The sequence below is a fragment of the Mesoplodon mirus genome (genome assembly GCF_964341445.2).
Source record: "Mesoplodon mirus genome assembly, chromosome: 1".
NCBI classification, from domain to species: Eukaryota; Metazoa; Chordata; class Mammalia; order Artiodactyla; family Ziphiidae; genus Mesoplodon; species Mesoplodon mirus.
The window spans coordinates 90,407,451-90,427,498 of NC_138976.1; positions in this window are offsets into that span (position 1 = coordinate 90,407,451).

The window sequence follows — 20,048 nt, forward strand, 5'->3', positions numbered from 1 at the left end:
GTTGTTTGACAACAGAAGGATAAATATTTTATATTTTTAGAAACAACAGTCAGGCTACTGATATCCTTAATTAGTTTTAATAAATCTGAATGCTTCTTATCATCTACTCTTTAGCTTGTACCTGAGGAGTCGAATACCTCCGGGAAGATATGTGCTCCAGACCCGTAAATATGCAGTTCACAGAGCCCACCACCAGAGGGCAATAAAGAAGTCAAATCTTGAAATCATGGAGTGAAAATAGTGGGAGTTTAAATAAAAGCAACATTTCACAGTATGCTTTTCTGACCAACGTTATATCTAATAACTTAATGGATTGTATGTACATGGATTCTGAAAAGTCAGCAGCACACTTCACTGGTCAATTTCTATGATAAGGGGAACGTAATTGGAGTGTAGAAAAACAGTATACTTACATCTTAAAATTCCACCCCTACAGAATCTACTACTCACTATTGAAAAATGGTAAGAATAGCTTTCTGTGTCTCAGTCACCAGTTAACATTTTCAAGAGTACAATTTATCTTCCTATGATGCTCAAATACACAGGAAAAATGCATATCTAGGACAATGGATAAACTCTATATGACATGTGAAAATAATTCTTCAAATGGAAAAAGTAAAAGATCTACAAGGAACAGTTTTATATGCATTAGTGTGGATATATACATAAAGAGGCTCTAAGAAACATAAAAATCACTTCCAGGAAATAATTTTAGGTAGAAGAGAATTAACATGGATGAGGAAGAAAAGAGAGCTGGTTTTAAGATAGTTTCATTTACTTGGTTTTTTGTGTGTTTATTTATTTGTTTTATTTATTTGGTCTTTGGAATATAAGGAAACAGTGGCTTTCACATCCGTATCCCAGTGGAACAAAGGGACTGAGGTCTATACTGGAGCCCAGCCATTGTTTGACTATCTTGTAATAATACTGGTGAAATACAGCCAAATCATTTGAACTACAAGCATCGTCTCTGACAATAATCTTAAGACATCAACATTATAAATTAAAGAAAGGAAAGAGAGAATACTGTTTTCTTTAGAGAGAAAATACAGATTCTGGATCAAATCAATAATGTCAGCAAACCTCTTGGGTATAAAATATTCTGCTGCCTATCATTTAGATCATGCCTCTAGAAGAGGGAAACTGGGTGATAATTTCCCCAGATTTTATATTTAATTCAAATATTTTAGGTAAGAGGCATCTCTAGTAAAACAATGTATCATTGATTTTTTCCAATAGGATAGCTCACAGGAGTTCCTCTTTCCTTCTCAAATACATATGGGGAAATGGAGGTGGGTGTGGGTTAGAGGAACTATCTAAACAGAGCATAGTAATCTACAGTTTGTTTTTTAAAAATAGAAATTTCTATTTAAATTGTTTCCAGAGACAGGAACACACAGAGACAATTCCATGTGACAACAGTGGAAGAGACCAGAGTGATGCAGCTGCAAGTCAAAAAATGCCAACACCAGTGATTGATGGCCACCACCAGAATCTGGTTAAGACAAAGAAGGATCCTCCCCTTGAGGCGTCAGAAAGAACATGGCCCTCTCAACACTCTGAGTTTGATCTTCTGGCCTCTAGAGCTGTGATAAAATACATTTCTGTTCTTTTAAGTTAACAAGTTTGTGGTATCTTGTTATGTATGGTAGCCCTAGAGATAACAGTATTTGATTCCTGAGATGGCAACTGTATTCTGACTATGTAATGACTATTCCAAGATGATCAACAGACACAAAGATAAAGAAAGGCAAAACTGAGACTAAGCCCAGTTCTTTTTATTCCCAGAATAATAAATGATTTTTTAATTAATTTAGATCTCTTTGTCTAACCCCTCTGCTTTTCAAAAGACTGTGTGACCAATCAAGTATTAATATGTTATACTTTCATTTTAACTCATCTCAAATTATTTCTAATTCCCCTTATGAGCTCTTACTTGACCCATGAATTATTTAGGAATATATTGTTTAATTTCCATTTGTGATTTTCAACAAATTTCTTTCTGTTAACGATTCCTTATTGCATTCTGTTGTCATCTGAGAGCACTCTTTGTATTGTTTATATCCTTTAAAATGTACTGAAATTTGTTTTATGGCCTAGCATATAGTATATCCATGTGCATTTGAAAAGAATGTATATTCTGATGCTGTTGGGTGGAACGTTTTATAGATGGCTGTTAGGTCTAGTTGACTGATAATGTTGTGCAAGTTTTTTTATTTTCTTGTTGATTTTCTGTCTGTTCTGCTATTGAAAGAAAGGTATTAAAGTATCCAACTATTATTGTAGAACTGTCTGTTTCTCTTTTCCATTGTCTCGATTTTGCTTCATTGTATTTTGAAGTTCTGTTGTTAGGTGCATATAAGTTTATAATTGTTATACATTCTAGATGGTATAATCATTTTATGAGTTTAAAATATCTTTGTCTCTAGTAAAAATTTTCGTCTTAAAATATATTTTTTTCTGATATTTTCTTAGCCACTCCAGTTTTGTTGTTGTTGTCTTGGTTTGTTTTGTTGTTACTGTTATGGTATATCTATTCCAACCCTTTTACACTTCACCTATATATTTTCTTGACTCTAAAGTGGGTCACCTTCTTGTTGATGTTATATACATATGTAACTGTATATTACATTCAAAAATTACATATATAGTAACAAATTATGGCAGACTTTGAACTGGACCTTTTTTTTTTTTTTTGGTACGCGGGCCTCTCACTGTTGTGGCCTCTCCTGTTGCAGAGCACAGGCTCCGGACGTGCAGGCTCAGCGGCCATGGCTCACGGGCCTAGCCGCTCCGCGGCATGTGGGATCTTCCCAAACCGGGGCACGAACCTGTGTCCTCTGCATCGGCAGGCGGACTCTCAGCCACTGCACCACCAGGGAAGCCCTGAACTTCACCTTTAAATGAGTATGATTTAGACAGTAGAGCTTCCCTACCAAATGCAAATAACTCACTTGAACTCTCTTTTTTGTAAAGGACAGACCAATTCTTCCAAGGGGAATTCTTGAACTCATTAGATATGTGATATTCATTATAATTAGTTGCATTTAACACCACAGAAAGGACTTGGTCAAAGGCTATTTTACTCTTTTCTTCCTCACTGGATGATTAGCTAGGTTCATTTTTAAATGGAAGATATACTCTAGATATTTAAATGTAGGGGATCTCTTCCTTTCAAATCTCAGAAAGAAAGGTGTGCTTCAGCTTCCCTGCAGAAAGCTCTAGTATCTTGCCCCCCTTTTGGAAGAGGAACGAATCCTTCTTTCTCTATTCTTCTTTGTCTTCTTCCCTTCATCAGCAATGAGCCTCTTTATCATTTTTGTCAGCCCAAAGAATAATTTTTCTCTTTCCAGGCCATTCAAAAATTGTACACTAAAAAGTAAACGGAAAGAGCTTTATTTATAAAAATAAAACAGCTACGGCATTAGTTCTTAAGGAGTATAAAACTTTGATCCCTCATTCCAACAAAAAGTCTTGTTAGCATTTAGGGTTCAATGAGAGGCAATACACAAAAATGTTTTGGTGACTCATTTGACATCTTTACTCATAGGTTTGAATTCATAATGGTGAATATCAGACATATTTGTGTTAGGCAATTAAAATTAAATTATATCTAGACGTATTTTAAATTACCACATTAACATTAGCAAGTAATCTTAGAACTCATCTTGAAAGTAAAAGGTACTTTTATACTTTATAATGAAAAAATCAATAAAATGTGCCTTTATGCAGAGAAAATGTAATTATAATACCAATTAATGTTAACTGGTCACTTTTTTATTGAAGTAGAGTTGACATACAATATTATGTTAGTTTCAAGTGTTCAACATAGTGATCCAACATCTAAATACATTTGAATTGGTCACCATGATAAGTCTAGTAACCATATATCACCATACAAAATTATTACAGTATTATTGACTATATTCCTTATGTGGTAGAGTGCATCCCCAAGACATTTATTTTATAACTGGAAATTTGTACCACTTAATCCCCTTCACCTGTTTCTCTCAGTCCCCTATCCCCCTTCCCCTCTAGTAATCACCAGTTTGTTCTCTGTATCTACAAGTTTGTTTCTCTTTGGTTTTCTTTGTTTTATTTTTTAGATTTCACATATAAGTGAAATCATACAGTATTTGTTCTTATCTGTCTGACTTATTTCACTTAGCACACCTAGTACTCTAGGTCAATCCATGTTGTTGCAAGTGAAGATATTTCATTCTTTTTTAGGACTAAGTAATATTTCATTATATATATGTGTGTATATATACACATCTTCTTTATCCATTCATCTATTTATGGACACTAGTTTCTTCCATATCTTGGCTATTATAAGTAACGCTCAAATGAACAGAGGAGTGCATACATCCTTTCTTATTAGTGTTTTTCTTTTCTTTGGATAGATACTCAGAAGTTGAATTGTTGGATCATATTGTAATTCTATTTTTAACATTTGGGGGAACCTCTGTACTGTTTTCCATAGTGGCTGCACCAATTTACATTCCCACTAACAGTGCACAAGGGTTCCCTTTTTGATGATGGCCATTCTGACAGGTGTAAGGTGATATCTCACTGTGGTTTTGATTTGCATTTCCCAGATGATTAGTGATTTTGAGCATCTTTTCATGTGTCTTTTGGTCATTTGTATGTATTCCCAAAGCAATGTAACCCCTATCAAAATACCAATGGCATTTTTCACAGAATTAGAACAAATAATCCTAAAATTTGTATAGAATCATCCAAACAAACAAACAAACAACCTCCAATAACCAAAGCTATATTGAGAAAGGAAAACAAAGCTGGTGGTATGACATGCACTGATCTCAGACTATACTACAAAGCTATAGTAATCAAAACGTTATGGTATTAGCATAACAACAGACACATAGGTCAGTGGAATAGAATAGGGAGCCCAGAAATGAACCCACAGTTATGTGATCAATTCATCTACAACAAAGGAGGCAAGTACATACAATGAAATAAAGACAATAAATGGTGTTAGGAAAATTGGACAACTACTTGTAAAAGAGTGAAACTGAATTATTTCCTTATACCATACATAAAAATAAATTTAAAATGGATTAAAGACTCACATTTAAGACCTGAAACCATAAAACCCCTAGGAAAAATACATTGACATCCATCTTAGCAATATTTTTGTGGGGTCTATCTCCTCAGGCATGGCCAACAGAAGTAAAATTAAACAAGTGTCATTATATCAAACTGAAAAGCTTTTGCAGAGAGGAGAAAACCATCACAAAATGAAAAGGTAACTTACTGAATGGAAGATTTTTTCAAATGATATATCTGATAAGGAGTTAATATCCAAATTATCTAAAGAAATCATACAATTTAATATCAAAAACCCCCAGATATTCCAATTTAAAAATGGGCAGAGAACCTGAACTGGTTACTTTTTAAAGTGTTTGATACAGTACTTAGATGCGTTCTTTCTTCATTAGCCTTGAATATCAATACTCTTAACATCTCTGTTTATAAATGAAGAAATTAAGGAATGGAGAGATAAATGACTTGTCTAAGGTACAAAGCTTATTACAAAAAAGATTATACTAAACCAGACCTCTGATTCAGATTCCTATACTTTAATCATTATGGCTTACTGCAGAAGATTAGAGACAGAATTTGACATTGAAAGCTTAGATTCCAGTTTTTAATGAGACTTCTTCACCATGCCTTTATGTCTAAGGGAAAAAATTCTGGTCTGTACTGCCATTAATGGTAATACTGCTTTAGAGAATTGTTCTGGAGGGAAAGGATATTATTCAAATTTATTTTTAAAGTTTTTTTTTTTTTGGTTTGACTTTGTTTCTTAATTTTCTCATGCTAGGATGGGAGGGCAAACAAAACCTAAACTAACAATACCAACTATACGTGTGTGTGTGAGTGTGCCTGTACTTATAAGTATGAAAATACAACTTACAAGAAAAGGCAAGGCCAGAATCTATAAGGCTAAGGATTTTGACTTTATCTTAGATGCAAGAGAAAGCAATTAAATGAAAAGATAGTTGTGTAGATACTAGGCTGTTCAAGTAGAGCAAAGGAGAAATGGTAGTGGCTAAGATGGTGGCAATGAAGATGAACAGAAACATTATAAATGTGACGAGAGAGAGAGAGATGAGATTCCAGAGGACCTAATGATGCAGTCTATGCAGAAAGTGAAGAAAAGGAAGGAATTGAGGACCATTCCCAGGTTTTTGCATTGAGTTACTTCTTGTGTGAATCATGGCACCATTCACTGAGCAAGAAAAGATTTGCAGGATGGGACAGTTTGGAAGAAGGAATAATTGAAGTTTCATTTTAGACATCTTAGCTGTAGAGACGTCAAGCAGTGTTCCTCATATTTCTCCAATGAAAAGAATCACCTGGGGAATCTTAGTGCACATATGGATTATCACCTTTTCTGCTAGAACTTCTGGTTTGGTAGTCTGAGTTGAACACAAAGTACTGGATTTTCTCACACTGCAGAAGAAAAAAAAACACACTGAAGGAGGTGGGAAAGAGCTAACCTAAGTAACTTTGGAAAATAGCATTTTAATCTACTGTAATTAACCATGCACAATATATACTGAAAAGCTAAAGACAAAAAGAAATGTACACAAATATTGAACTTGTTAGTAAATTTATTTTTCACACGTGTACAGGTTAATGATTTTTAAATATTTTATGTGTATTCCAGAATTGAGCAAATGAATAAATAGACTGCAAATAATGAGAATCAGGTTTCTAATTGTTAAAGAAAAGAGCTACAAATAAGGAAAGGGTAAGGGAGGCTAGAATAAACCCTGTGGTGTTGGATTGGAATCAAGGTATCAATTTGAATTCATATATCAATTTGAAGTTATATATATATGTAGATAGACAGATGATAGATAATGTGTGTGTATACACACACACCCAGATAGATAATATGAAAATAGAGATACTTGGATATTTTTATGTATTCGTATATATATTTTTAGCTCTCTCTGCTGAAAACACAATGAGGTAGCTTGGATAGCGATAAATCCACCTCATACCAAGATCCTGGTTTCTGAATACCATTATTAATGCAAGAAACAAGAACTCCATGGAGAAATGACTGATTCAAGGCTGAGACAGAGGAAAGTACAAGATGGGTCTGGAGCATTTTGTGGTGTCAGAAAGTAAGATATTACTCCAAAAATTGTATGGCCATGTAGGAAAAATATAGGAGACAGCTGGAAGGAGTACCAGTGACCAAATATGGAACACTTTGAGAAACAAAACTATTAATGATAGTAATAAATTTTAACCCGTAGAATAAAATAAATATCCACAAGTTCACACTGATGTATGTATATATATAAACAAATAACCAGATAAATACATAAATGAAGAAGAAGAACAGCTCTTTCTTATACTCAAATTAGAGTTAATAAATGTAGAGGGAATGATGGGAATAGAAAATGAACAATCATCAAACACCACAGTAAAGGATGGAGTCAAAAATTATTGATGGATGCTAAAATTAGTATGGGAAAATTAAACAAGAAGCAGAATATTTGAACAATCTCAAATAATTACAAAGGGAAAAATAGTGATTTTGCAGCTATCATTATAACTAAGTCATCAACTTTAGCATCCCCAGTAGTGAGACACACAGATTTGTTTGCACCTCTAATATGTACTGAAAATGGCATATCTCTCCTGAAGTGTTCTTGTCAAGAAATACATATCCTCAGTCTAACCATGAGAAAATATCAAACAAATCCTATTTGAGAAAAATTCTACAAAATGACTGGCTAGGATTTTCCATTAGTTCAAGGTCATAACAGACAAAAAAAGACTGAGGAACTATCCTAGATTAGAGAAGAATGGGGAGATATGACAAGCAAATGCAATAAGGGATCCTAGAATTGAATCTGGACCACAAGACAATAGGCAATATTTGAATACGAGTCTATAAATCATTAGTAGCATTGTCACAATGTAAACTTTCTGCTTTCAATAATTATACTCTAGTAATATAAAATGTTAACATTTGGGGAAGCTGAGTAAAGGGTATATGGGAACTCATACTGCTATGTTTGAAGTTTTTTGATAAATAAGATTTGATAACACAGTTTTATAAAATCTTAGTTTGGACATTTCTGAACCTCTTTTTTGTTTCCTTATGGAAGAAAGCTGCTTGTTTAGGGTTAATACTAATTCAGTGGGGGTAAGATTTACACAGGACCAACCCTAACAATAATAGTGTGTGGCACAGGAAACAACTTTAAATGGCCATTTCAAGGAACAATATACTTAAGTGTATACAATGAGTAAAATGGATGAACTACACAAATTAATGAGTTGAAAAACCATAGAATCATAGAATTTTCTCACTGTAAAGGCTCTTACTTTCATAACTTTTCAGAACTTTTCCGTTCCTATGGGTAAATACCAAAGAGCAGGATTACTAGATCACTGTATGGTAAAAGTACGTTTATTTTGTAAGAAACTGCTAAGTATCCCGCTAGCCATAAATGAGAATTCCAATTGTTCTGCATCATCACCAACTTCAGTATTTCAGTTTTGGGATTTTAGCCATTTAAATAGGTGTGTAGTGGTATCTCATTATTGTTCTAATTCAAAATTCACTGATGACATGGAATGTGTAGCATCTTTTCATATGCTTATTTGCCATGTGTCTATTTTCTTTGTTTAACCATAGTAGTTTTGTTGGTTTTTTTTTTAACCAAGGCCTGCTAACTCTTGTCCTCCTGTGTCTATTTATGTTGCCTTTTTTCTCTCTTTCTTCTTTTTTTGAACTTTTGATCATTTAGTCTTTTTCCTGGTTATGTCCAATTATTTTTTTTTTGAAATTAATTTGTGCTTTAATGATAAAGTTGAGGAAGGTAGAGCCATTATGTTCTTTTTGGTAACTATTGGGTATTTGTGAATAAATTAGAAGCTGGTGTTTGTATCAGAAGTCAGAAAAGATTGTCAAACCAAATTATAGGCCAATGCTAATAAACCAATTCTTAGGTTTGCTTCTGGATTTTTAGCTTTTCATATTATACAACAGTTAATCATCCAAATATTTTAAATTTCACTCTTGGATTAATTCAGATCCTCTGCAATCTATATCTTATTCCAGAATCAGTTTTACTGGAATATGATTTGGTATTTTGCAATGAGACACCATGGTGAGATTGTATATCTCTAGGAGGAATATTGCTGAAGGTATTATTTACCACAGCAGGCAGTATCTCCTTCATGCAGGCCTAGGGGAGTAATTTTTCTTTGGCTTCAGGGCCTAAGTTGAATTTTTTCTGAGCAACTGGAACATTTTGATTCTATGGGCATTGGAGATATTATAATTGTTTGTGATTCTTTTTTTGCTTTGGCTGTGTATCAACTTAGAATGTTTTTAGCCACAATTACTGACAATAGCTTAAGTAGGTTTTTCTTTTTCTTTTTACATAGCAAGAAGGCTGAAAATAAGTAACTGCTGGGATTGGCTCCACATCTCATCTGGGAACCAGTGTCTCTGAATTTCCTTCAGACACTGGATGAACTACATGTCTAGCTGTAGATCTCAAATGTTGTTGTGCATTGGAATCATCTAAAGGGCTGATAAAGCAGACAGAGGCCCAGGCTCCTTGAAGAATAGAGCCTAGGCCTTTTATGTGGTCACTAAATTCCTCAGGTGATTCTAATATTGACCAAAGCTTGAGAACCACTGCTCTAGCGGAAGGGAGAAACAGGCAAAATTCACTCCTTTCACAGGCTCTGTCTTCTTAGCTAGAAAAAACAATTTCAGAGTCAATCCAGCTTACCTCCTCTTATTCCTCCTCTAAGGAAAGCTGGGGAAGGACCTAACTTTTCAGAGATCAGAGAACTCTGTCTGCTAGCAAACCCAAAATTTGGTGTTAAGGAAGAAGCAAGTTGTTGGATGGGCAAAGGACAGTAGTTTGGGGCCAGAATTGCTAGTTATTATACAGGAACTTATTTTATATGTCTTTATTTGGTAACTTTATTCTGAATTAGTTTTGCTTTCCTATGCCCCTCTGATTTTTCTATTAAAAATTAGTTGTATGAATTTATGTGATCTATCAAATTGTTTTTGAAATATGTGAGTATGGCGATTATGATAAAATTCTTGTACCCTATGTTCAAGGATCACTACTTTCCTCATTATCAACAGAAGGATCCAGGGGTGGTGATTTTCTTCTGCTTAGTTGCCTCGAGGCTATAACGAGGAGAATGCTTGCATGCTCCATTTTCTACTTTCATGCTCTTTGTCATGAAGCAGGCTGATTGGGTGATTCATAGAATCCAAGTTAAGCTGAGACTCCCCCTTGATTAGGTACAACTTGGGATTTGCTTCTCCTGGCAATTTTCTTTTTTATTATTATTATTTTTTTTAATTTTTATTTTTTTTAATTTTTGCTTTATAACAAATTTAATCAGTTATACATATACATATGTTTCCATATCCCCTCCCTTTTGCGTCTCCCTCCCACCCTCCCTATCCCACCCCTCCAGGCGGTCACAAAGCACCAAACTGATCTCCCTGTGCTATGAGGCTGCTTCCCACTAGCTATCTACCTTACATTTGGTAGTGTATATATGTCCATGCCGCTCTTTCACTTTGTCACAGCTTACCCTTCCCCCTCCCCATATCCTCAAGTCCATTCTCTAGTAGGTCTGTGTCTTTATTCCTGTCTTACCCCTATGTTCTTCATGACATTTTTTTTTCTTAAATTCCATATATATGTGTTAGCATACAGTATTTGTCTTTCTCTTTCTGACTTACTTCACTCTGTATGACAGACTCTAGATCTATCCACCTCATTACAAATAGCTCAATTTTATTTCTTTTTATGGCTGAGTAATATTCCATTGTATATATGTGCCACATCTTCTTTATCCATTCATCCGATGATGGACACTTAGGTTGTTTCCATCTCCGGGCTATTGTAAATAGGGCTGCTATGAACATTTTGGTACATGTCTCTTTTTGAATTATGGTTTTCTCAGGGTATATGCCCAGTAGTGGGATTGCTGGGTCATATGGTAGTTCTATTTGTAGTTTTTTAAGGAACCTCCATACCGTTCTCCATAGCGGCTGTACCAATTCGCATTCCCACCAGCAGTGCAAGAGTGTTCCCTTTTTTCCACACCCTCTCCAGCATTTATTGTTTCTAGATTTTTTGATGATGGCCATTCTGACTGGTGTGAGATGATATCTCATTGTAGTTTTAATTTGCATTTCTCTAATGAGTAAAGATGTTGAGCATCCTTTCATGTGTTTGTTGGCAGTCTGTATATCTTCTGTGGAGAAATGTCTATTTAGGTCTTCTGCCCATTTTTGGAATTGGTTGCTTGTTTTTTTGTTATTGAGCTGCATGAGCTTCTTATAAATTTTGGAGATTAATCCTTTGTCAGTTGCTTCATTTGCAAATATTTTCTCCCATTCTGAGGGTTGTCTTTTGGTCTTGTTTATGGTTTCCTTTGTTGTGCAAAAGCTTTTAAGTTTCATTAGGTCCCATGTGTTTATTTTTGTCTTTATTTCCATTTCTCTAGGAGGTGGGTCAAAAAGGATCTTGCTGTGATTTATGTCATTGAGTGTTCTGCCTATGTTTTCCTCTAAGAGTGTGATAGTGTCTGGCCTTACATTTAGGTCTTTAATCCATTTTGAGCTTATTTTTGTGTATGGTGTTAGGGAGTGATCTAATCTCATACTTTTACATGTCCCTATCCAGTTTTCCCAGCACCACTTATTGAAGAGACTGTCCTTTCTCCACTGTACATTCCTGCCTCCTTTATCAAAGATAAGGTGACCATATGTCCATGCATTTAACTCTGGGCTTTCTATCCTGTTCCATTGATCTATCTTTCTGTTTTTGTGCCAGTACCATACTGTCCTGATTACTGTAGCTTTGTAGTATAGTCTGAAGTCTGGGAGCCTGATTCCTCCAGCTCCATTTTTCGTTCTCAAGATTGCTTTGGCTATTCGGGGTCTTTTGTGTTTCCATACAAATTGTGAAATTTTTTGTTCTAGTTCTGTGAAAAATGCCAGTGGTAGTTTGATAGGGATTGCATTGAATCTGTAGATTGCTTTGGGTAGTAGAGTCATTTTCACAATGTTGATTCTTCCAATCCAAGAACATGGTACATCTCTCCATCTATTTGTATCATCTTTAATTTCTTTCATCAGTGTCTTATAATTTTCTGCATACAGGTCTTTTGTCTCCTTAGGTAGGTTTATTCCTAGATATTTTATTCTTTTTGTTGCGATGGTTAATGGGAGTGTTTCCTTGATTTCACTTTCAGATTTTTCATCATTAGTATATAGGAATGCCAGAGATTTCTGTGCATTAATGTTGTATCCTGCTACTTTACCAAATTCATTGATTAGCTCTAGTAGTTTTCTGGTAGCATCTTTAGGATTCTCTATGTATAGTATCATGTCATCTGCAAACAGTGACAGCTTTACTTCTTCTTTTCCAATTTGGATTCCTTTTATTTCCTTTTCTTCTCTGATTGCTGTGGCTAAAACTTCCAAAACTAGGTTGAATAAGAGTGGTGAGAGTGGGCAACCTTGTCTAGTTCCTGATCTTAGTAGAAATGGTTTCAGTTTTTCACCATTGAGGACGATGCTGGCTGTGGGTTTGTCCTATATGGCCTTTATTATGTTGAGGAAAGTTCCCTCTATGCCTACTTTCTGCAGGGTTTTTATCATAAATGGGTGTTGAATTTTGTCGAAAGCTTTCTCTGCATCTATTGAGATGACTATATGTTTTTTCTCCTTCAATTTGTTAATATGGTGTATCACGTTGATTGATTTGAGTATATTGAAGAATCCTTGCATTCCTGGAATAAACCCCACTTGATCATGGTGTATGATCCTTTTAATGTGCTGTTGGATTCTGTTGCTAGTATTTTGTTGAGGATTTTTGCATCTATGTTCATCAGTGATATTGGCCTGTAGTTTTCTTTCTTTGTGACATCCTTGTCTGGTTTTGGTATCAAGGTGATGGTGGCCTCGTAGAATGAGTTTGGGAGTGTTCCTCCCTCTGCTATATTTTGGAAGAGTTTGAGAAGGATAGGTGTTAGCTCTTCTCTAAATGCTTGATAGAATTCGCCTGTGAAGCCATCTGGTCCTGGGCTTTTGTTTGTTGGAAGATTTTTTATCACAGTTTCAATTTCAGTGCTTGTGATTGGTCTGTTCATATTTTCTATTTCTTCCTGGTTCAGTCTCGGCAGGTTGTGCATTTCTAAGAATTTGTCCATTTCTTCCAGGTTGTCCATTTTATTGGCATAGAGTTGCTTATAGTAATCTCTCATGATCTTTTGTATTTCTGCAGTGTCAGTTGTTACTTCTCCTTTTTCATTTCTAATTCTATTGATTTGAGTCTTCTCCCTTTTTTTCTTGATGAGTCTGGCTAATGGTTTATCAATTTTGTTTATCTTCTCAAAGAACCAGCTTTTAGTTTTATTGATCTTTGCTATCGTTTCCTTCATTTCTTTCTCATTTATTTCTGATCTGATTTTTATGATTTCTTTCCTTCTGCTAACTTTGGGATGTTTTTGTTCTTCCTTCTCTAATTGCTTTAGGTGCAAGGTTAGGTTGTTTATTCGAGATGTTTCCTGTTTCTTAAGGTGGTATTGTATTGCTATAAACTTCCCTCTTAGAACTGCTTTTGCTGCATCCCATAGGTTTTGGGTCGTCGTGTCTCCATTGTCATTTGTTTCTAGGTATTTTTTAATTTCCTCTTTGATTTCTTCAGTGATCACTTCGTTATTAAGTAGTGTACTGTTTAGCCTCCATGTGTTTGTATTTTTTACAGCTCTTTTCCTGTAATTGATATCTAGTCTCATAGCATTGTGGTCGGAAAAGATACTTGATACAATTTCAGTTTTCTTAAATTTACCAAGGCTTGATTTGTGACCCAAGATATGATCTATCCTGGAGAATGTTCCATGAGCACTTGAGAAAAATGTGTATTCTGTTGTTTTTGGATGGAATGTCCTTTAAATATCAATTAAGTCCATCTTGTTTAATGTATCATTTAAAGCTTGTGTTTCCTTATTTATTTTCATTTTGGATGATCTGTCCATTGGTGAAAGTGGGGTGTTAAAGTCCCCTACTATGATTGTGTTACTGTCGATTTCTCCTTTTATGGCTGTTAGTATTTGCCTTATGTATTGAGGTGCTCCTATGTTGGGTGCATAAATATTTACAATTGTTATATCTTCTTCTTGGATCGATCCCTTGATCATTAGGTAGTGTCCTTCTTTGTCTCTTCTAGTAGTCTTTCTTTTAAAGTCTATTTTGTCTGATATGAGAATTGCTACTCCAGCTTTCTTTTGGTTTCCATTTGCATGGAATATCTTTTTCCATCCCCTTACTTTCAGTCTGTATGTGTCTCTAGGTCTGAAGTGGGTCTCTTGTAGACAGCATATATATGGGTCTTGTTTTTGTATCCATTCAGCCAATCTGTATCTTTTGGTGGGAGCATTTAGTCCATTTACATTTAAGGTAATTATCGATATGTATGTTCCTATTCCCATTTTCTTAATTGTTTTGGGTTCGTTATTGTAGGTCTTTTACTTCTGTTGTGTTTCTTGCCTAGAAAAGTTCCTTTAGCATTTGTTGTAAAGCTGGTTTGGTGGTGCTGAACTCTCTCAGCTTTTGCTTGTCTGTAAACGTTTTAATTTCTCCATCAAATCTGAATGAGATCCTTGCTGGGTAGAGTAATCTTGGTTGCAGGTTTTTCTCCTTCATCACTTTAATTATGTCCTGCCACTCCCTTCTGGCTTGTAGAGTTTCTGCTGAGAGATCAGCTGTTATCCTGATGGGGATTCCCTTGTGTGTTATTTGTTGTTTTTGCCTTGCTGCTTTTAATATGATTTCTTTGTGTTTAATTTTTGACAGTTTGATTAATATGTGCCTTGGCGTATTTCTCCTTGGATTTATTCTGTATGGGACTCTCTGTGCCTCCTGGACTTGATTAACTATTTCCTTTCCCATATTAGGGAAGTTTTCAACTATAATCTCTTCAAATATTTTCTCAGTCCCTTTCTTTTTCTCTTCTTCTTCTGGAACCCCTATAATTCGAATGTTGGTGCGTTTAATGTTGTCCCAGAGGTCTCTGAGACTGTCCTCTGTTCTTTTCATTCTTTTTTCTTTATTTTGCTCTGCATCAGTTATTTCCACTATTTTATCTTCCACCTCACTTATCCGTTCTTCTGCCTCAGTTATTCTGCTATTGATCCCATCTAGAGTATTTTTTATTTCATTTATTGTGTTTTTAATTGATGCTTGATTCATCTTTAGTTCTTCTAGGTCCTTGTTAACTGTTTCTTGCATTTTGTCTATTCTATTTCCAAGATTTTGGATCTGGGAAATAGAATCTTGGATCATCTTTACCATCATTATTCTGAATTCTTTTTCAGGTAGACTGCCTATTACCTCTTCATTTGTTAGATCTGGTGGGTTTTTATCTTGCTCCTTCTCCTGCTGTGTGTTTTTCTGCCTTCTCATTTTGCTTATGTTACTGTGTTTGGGGTCTCCTTTTTGCAGGCTGCAGGTTCATAGTTCCCGTTGTTTTTGGTGTCTGTCCCCAGTGGCTAAGGTTGGTTTAGTGGGTTGTGTAGGCTTCCTGGTGGAGGGGACTAGTGCCTGTGTTCTGGTGGATGAGGCTGGATCTTGTCTTTCTGGTGGGCAGGTCCACGTCTGGTGGTGTGTTTTGGGGTGTCTGCGGACTTTTTATGATTTTAGGCCACCTCTCTGCTAATGGGTGGCGTTGTGTTCCTGTCTTGCTAGTTGTTTGGCATAGGGTGTCCAGCACTGTAGCTTGCTGGTCGTTGGGTGAAGCTGGGTGCTGGTGTTGAAATGGAGATCTCTGGAAGATTTTTGCCGTTTGATATTATGTGGAGCTGGGAGGTCTCTTGTGGACCAGTGTCCTGAAGTTGGCTCTCCCACCTCAGAGGCACAGCACTGACTCCGGGCTCCTCAATTTGGGATGATGTGTTGTCTATTCATGTATTCCACAGATGCAGGGTACATCAAGTTGATTGTGGAGCTTTAATCCGCTGCTTCTGAGGCTGCTGGGAGAGGTTTCCCTTTCTCTTCTTTGTTCTCACAGCTCCTGGGTCTCAGCTTTGGATTTGGCCCCGCCTCTGCGTGTAGGTCGCCGGAGGGCGTCTGTTCTTCGCTCAGACAGGACAGGGTTAAAGGAGCAGCCGCTTCGGGACTCTGGCTCACTCAGGCCGGGAGGGAGGGAGGGGCACGGAGTGCGGGGCGAGCCTGCAGCGGCAGAGGTCGGCGTGACGTTGCACCAGCCCGAGGCACGCCGTGCGTTCTCCCAGGGAAGCCGCCCCTGGATCCCGGGACCCCGGCAGTGGCGGGCTGCACAGGCTCCCGGAAGGGCGGTGTGGGCAGTGACCTGCGCTCGCACACAGGCTTCTTGGCGGCAGCAGCAGCAGCCCCAGCGTCCCACGCCCGTCACTGGGCTCCGCGCTTTCAGTCGCGACTCGCGCCCGTCTGTGGAGCCCCTTTAAGCAGCGCTCTTAATCCCCTCTCCTCGCGCACCAGGAAACCAAGAGGGAAGAAAAAGTCTCTTGCCTCTTCGGCAGCTCTAGAGTTTTCCCGAACTCCCTCCCGGCTAGCTGTGGCACATTAGTCCCCTTAAGGCTGAGTTCTCGCCGCCAGCCCCAGTCCTCTCTCTGCGCTCTGACCGAAGCCCGAGCCTCAGCTTCCAGCGCTGCGCGCCCCGGCGGGCGAGCAGACAAGCCTCTCGGGCTGATGAGTGCCACTCGGCACCGATCCTCTGTGCGGGAATCTCTCCGCTTTGCCCTACCCAGGTATGTGGGGAGTTTCTTGCCTTTTGGGAGGTCTGGGGTCTTCTGCCAGCGTTCAGTAGGTGTTCTGTAGGAGTTGTTCTACGTGTAGCTGTATTTCTGGTGTATCCGTGGGGAGGAAGGTGATCTCCGCGTCTTACTCTTCCGACATCTTACCCGGAAGTCCCAATTATTTTTTATACTAAAATTGGGCTTAACTTATTTTAGGAAACTATAAAGATACCTCCACATTCTGGATGTTGTTATCTTTCTCTTGAAAAGATTTACTTTGGCCCATGGCAGACAGTTACTATAGGGACTGGTAACCTTAGTCCATTCTCAGTTTGAGCTCATTCAAAGCCATTTTTCAGTCTGTGTGAAGGTTGGTCTATTTCTGTCTTGTCCTTCCCTACGGGTGTTGCCCTTTGGGATTACCATGTGAAAGTTTGGATTCTCCCTATTCCCAACTACCCCTGTATTTGTTACACTTTAAATGGAATGGTTCCCACAGCCCTGTGAGACTAAAGATACACTTAGCTTGTCATTCCATTAGTTGTTGCCTTTAGCTTGAGCTGTTGCCCTTTGGCTTCTGTGGTTACAGTCTTTTGAACTCCTTGGCTTTTCAGCTCCTAGGCTGTATGAGTTGAATCAGCAAATGCCCCAAGGAGAAAAGCTGCACCAAATGTCAAGCTTGCATCTGTGTTTCCCTTCTCTCCACAACTTGGCCCACATGTCTTGGTGTCTCTCTAACATTCAGATGCCAGCGAACAGATGTTTTCTTACTTTGTCCAGCTTTTCTAAAATTTCTGTAGACTTCACCTGATCTTATGTTATTATTGAACTATCATCTCAATTACCCCTAGGAAGAAAATTTACAATTTTATGTTTTATTTTTTATTTTCTATATTACCTCAGTTTCTGTAGAGACCTTTTACCTCACTGTTCGGTCTAGTTCCTGTGTTAGCAGTAAGATGGAGATAAGGTGGAGGCTAAGAATACTGGGGGGAAATCACTGATGAATGATATGTCTCGTTCTTTTTGTTTTTCCTCTCCTTATTTATTACTCTGGCAGCCTACACCTGCCTTTCTTCATTTGACCCAGTTGCCCAAATAAGAAACCCACTCTGGTAAAGACCTGACTTTACTCTCATAAATGTCTGCATGTTAGGATTAGCTAGATGATGAACACCATGCCAGAGTTCTTTGTGTGAGACTTTTGCAGACTTTTGTTAGCCCTTTAGTTTGCCTCTTGCCAACGCTGCTCAGATTGTTGAGGTTTTCTAAGATTCTGTAGGTCAAACCTCTCTACCTGCATACCAGATGAGCCCTTCTCTCTTTCCTGACCTCACTTGTGGAAGGTTAGCCCTCGGTTCTTCTTTTTCCCATCCAATCATAATTGTTCATGAATTCCAAAAGGCCCTCCAAGTATCTGTCGTCCCTTTCTCTCTTCTCTTTTCTATCAACACTGTTAAATATTAACCATATATTTGCATACCTCTTTCTTACTTACAGTGGAATATTGGAAGGCTCGATCATTAAGTGTGAGTCCCACCAAACTAGGACTCATACAACACTCTCCTCCAGGCCAAAACTTTTCATATCCACTGGGTTTTTCTTATACTATCTTATATGTAGCTAAATTTGTAATGATTTAGTTAATTCCTGAGTTATGTGACAAGAAATCAGTCAAATTAGCACTACAGAAGTGCAGCTTAGACCTAGGGACCAGAAACAAGGACCACAAAAACCTGTTAACCAGTAAGTTTCACTTGTACTTCATGTTTAACAACTGCTGAGGGTGAATGGGAAGTGAGGGAAAAAGAGTTTAACTTCATATCACAGAAACTTGCGCTAAAATGAAGAGGAAAATGACCCAGTTCCTGGTTCAAGTCACTGTAATCTGCTTCAATAAATAATAACAGCACACAAGGAAAACAAACACTATATGATAGGAACAATGGATAATTAAATACCAGATCAGGGAGGACAGATTACACTTGCTATGGGATTTCATTAAAGAAGGATTCCAAAAAGTACTGGCTTCTTCTGAGAAGACCTCTCAGAACAGGTAGCATTTAAACTGAGTCTTGAACAAGTATATAGAGGGTAGGGGACAGGCATTCCGGGCAGGGAACAGGCACAGTGTCAGGAATGGCACAAAGGGCTTATGGAATAGGGGACAAAACTGGCTGAACACAGGAGTGCTACGTGTTGGGGAATATGGGGGAAGGCTGGCTGAGGTTGGTTAAATGAAACATAATTAGACGGAAGAGAAAGTAGGTGGAAAGACACATGGAAGACTGTGGAAAGCCCCTGAAGATGGAGGTCGGCATAATAATATGAAGAACTCAGTGGTACTTTGACACTGTATGAATGTCTAGGTTTAAAAAATCAGGAAAACACAATAAAACAATAAACTACTGATAGAATGATATGTAACCAGAGGCCAGATACCAAAGAATACACACTGTGTCTTTCCATGTATGTCATATATGGTGATAGAGGTCAGCTTAGGTGTTGCCCTGGGAGAGTATGGAACACAAAGAAGTAACAGAGAACCGTGTAGGGTGTTAGAAATATTTTATAATATCTTGATCTGGTGTTGCATACATGGGTGCATAGAGATGTAAAAATTCAGTTATTAGCAATGCAGTTAACCTACTAGAGTTTTTTTTTAATGTATGCGTACATTAAAAAAAATCTAGTAGGTTAATTAGGCTGTCAGTTGTATGAAGTAAACTTTGGTCAAGGAATAGCCAAGGTAGTAATGCAGTAATAAGTTATAAATGTACTCACTGTGCTCTAGAATGTCACAATTGGAATACAAGAAATATGTGTAAGAAAAAACAAATATTCAACATTGATGGTTGGATGAGCTGAATAAGTTAGATCACTCTACTTTCAATTTAAGAACTTGGCCAGTGTTTGGATACCTCTGAACAAAGAAAAAAAAGAAATACAATTTTTATTATGCATATGCTATGTATCAATCCCTGACGTATATTTTGACACATATAAACATGGGAAATATTACACCTTGTAACTGAGACAATGAAGATGAGTGAGGTAGCTGGTTTTGACACTAGAGGCTGAGAAAACCATCAGCTCATAATCGTAAGAAGTCTGAAGCCGGAGGAAAAGAATCAAGAGAAAATAGTGGTAAGTGCCAGGAGCGTCTGGAAACTACATCAGAGATGAAGACTCCAGGACTGTTGAGCTTTCTAAGAGTCCCAATA